At 39.5% G+C, this 3,060-nt stretch overlaps 1 pseudogene; it reads right to left on the bottom strand.

Moving 5' to 3' along the window:
* LOC107637934 lies at positions 22 to 1,843 on the bottom strand (annotated as a pseudogene).

Consider the following 3,060-nt stretch of genomic DNA (forward strand, 5'->3'; position numbering starts at 1 on the left):
TGGATTTTTTTTTTTTTTTTTTTTAAAACCCCCCCCCCCCCTCTCTCTTCTTTCTCTCTTCTTTATTTGCCCTTTGTGTGCTTAAAATTTTCCATGAAATAATTTGCGATCAAAGACTATAGCTGCATCCTTATTATCTCCACAACCACTGCAGTTTACAACGACCTTGCTGCCGTCACATAAAGTAGGGACCAGATTATCTAAGATAGCCAATGCATGAGCAGCCTCCAATGATGGAAATATGCCTTCCAATTTGCATAATCTTTCATAAGCTGCCAAACATCATCAATTAATTAGTAAAAAGTAAGAGTTTAAGCATTAATTAATTTCTGTGTGTTGTATAAGCATAATAAAGGTGAAATTTGCCTTACCAGCCATCAAGAGCTTCTTGATCAGTTGCAACGCAGAATTCGGGGCGTCCGGTTTCTTTTAGGTAACTCAACTCAGGACTAACTCCTGGATACTCCATCCTGCAAATTGAAGCAACGAACCAATTACTTTGAGGTTAAACATAAAGAGCATGCAGTAACTAAGTAATTAGGAGTTAATAATAAGAATAAGATCGATAAATACGGACCCAGGAGAAATGGAGTGTGGTCCAATAATTTGTCCATCCTGATCCTGCAAGAGGTAGCTTAGAACTCCATGGTAGACACCCACTTCACCAGTGACGAGTGTGGAAGAGTGTCTTCCACTCTCCAAGCCGCACCCACCGGCCTCAACACCAATGAGCCTCACATCCTTGTCTTCTAAGAACTCATGGAACAAACCAAGAGCGTTAGATCCAGTCCCCACGCACGCTACCAGCACGTCTGGCTTCCCTCCCCATTTCTCCAACGCTTGCTTCCTCGTTTCTCTCCCTATCACTGACTGAAACTCACGCACCATCGTCGGGCATGGGTGCGGCCCAACTGCCGAACCCGTCAAGTGGTAACTGTTTTCCATTTCTCCCACCCAACACCGAAATGCCTCCGATGCTAGCTGCGTCCTTGAAGCTTCCATTAACTCTTTCTACCTTAGCACCTAACAGTTTCATCAACTGCACGTTAGAACTTTCCTTCTCCATTTCTTTGGCGGCCATGTTGGCAATCATGGCTTGTGCAAGAGCGTTGTTCATCTTGTGGGAGCCACCGTGGTTGAGATCTTCTCTCTTGAGGTATATGCCAGGGCCTTTTCCATTGTTGTTCATCTCGTAGTACTCCGATAACCGCCGCGCGTAATACAGTGGCGTCTCTCTCCCTGCAAAGTCTTTTAATGACTCTGCTATCTCTGCCTGCATTCCACAATAACAACGAAACGAAACGTAACTTATTAATTGCCGGATTTGATTATATTTTATTGTTGTTCATGCATAATGCATGTGAAACTTATTAGCTTGACGTGAATTTTCTAACCTTAAAAGCTTCATCATGTAGGGCCTTGTTGAACTCAGCTTCAAGCTGGCTCAAACAAACTACAAGTGTCTCAGGTACAAACTTGCCTCCAAACCTACCAAATTTACCAGAATTAATGATGGGGGCATCAGTATTATTATTCCTCTCTTTCAGCTCCTTCTCTGATAAGGGTTTTATAGTAGGCACATAAGTTTTGGCCAATTTGGTAGGGAGGTTAGTCTTATAAAAGGTGTCTTGATGATCATCAGTGGCAACCATCAAACAGGAGCGCACTTTATTGGGTGCTCCTTGCTGCCTGTAATGGTTGCTGCTGCTAGCAAATGCCCCTAACTGCAATTTGCATGTCATCAATTTTAGTTTGAGTGAGAATGAAATTGATGGCTTAGAGAGTATAGATGAGAGTGCTTGGTTGACTGGTTGCTTATATTAGTTTGTGAAAAGTGATAAACTCCTGCTTTCCCTATGCCCGCTTTTATAGCTACAATTTGCACGCACTTGACTTTTCAACCGAGTAGAAGCCTATAGCTACAGTTTGCCGCGCACTTGACCTTACTACCGAGTAAAAGCCAAGTTTAGGAATGGTACGCTATTGGCTAACTGAATATGAGTTGGAAGTGTTACTAGTTACTACACATAAAGAAGCCCTATAACTAATTCTCAGTCAAAAACTTTTTTTTTTCCCGATCAATATAACTAAAAAAAAGTATGAGAAGTCAATATATGTTTTATACCATGTGTATAATAGGGTTAAATTAAAATTAGAATTAAATTAGAGGTAATTAATTAATTTTGTGTAATTTTTAATTTAAAATTTAAATTAAATCATGATTCCGGTCAATTATGACAATTAATTAATTTTGAGTAGTTTTCAATTTAAAATTTGAATCAAATCATGAATTCCGTTATTTATGGAATTAAATTAGGATTACTTCCTTCTTTCAATACGGTGTGAACTTTTTCTCTCACTCTCTCCTCGAAGCAAAAGCCGGTAAAGTGCCGCCAAGGTTACCAGCTGTCGTCGGACATCGCGCCGACACTCTTCCGACTAGCGTCGTTGTCCGCACAGGCCACCGTACATAGGGAGGACGCACATATTGTGTGAGTCAAGCTCGCGGCACCGCAGCAATCTGGATGTCCAGCGCCTCCGTCGCAGTCGGTTTGTGCCTTTTTCCCATCGCCGGATGTTCCCTTTCTCTATGAACGTGGATGGTTATTCCTGCTTGTTCATATTGTGTGAGTCATTTTATAAAGTAATTACGTTGTTATTTATACACGTTCACATTGGATGTTCGTTTTTGTATAATTTTGGATGTTCACTTTCTCAGTTTTCGTGGTTGTTTATTCTTCGAGTAATTTAACAAACAATGGAGTTTTTTGGGGTTAGGGTAACGGTGGGTGATGAAGGATTAATGTGAAAGAATTTATGATAAATTGGGGGTAGATATTACAAAACAGAATAGGCAACTAGAAATTAGGATTAATGATGTTTAATTTACATTATTAATACATATTGGGTCAAATAAACAGCTCATTATATAGATATCTCATTGTCTCCCTAGCGAGAATCTATAACTAATCATCTATCAGATTAGATTTAAAGAACACAAAGTATTTAGAAATCAATAAAAAATTAATTTAAAATAATCTAAAATTATTCTATTTTACA

Source organism: Arachis ipaensis, chromosome B04, assembly GCF_000816755.2.
Source record: "Arachis ipaensis cultivar K30076 chromosome B04, Araip1.1, whole genome shotgun sequence".
Lineage (NCBI taxonomy): Eukaryota > Viridiplantae > Streptophyta > Magnoliopsida > Fabales > Fabaceae > Arachis > Arachis ipaensis.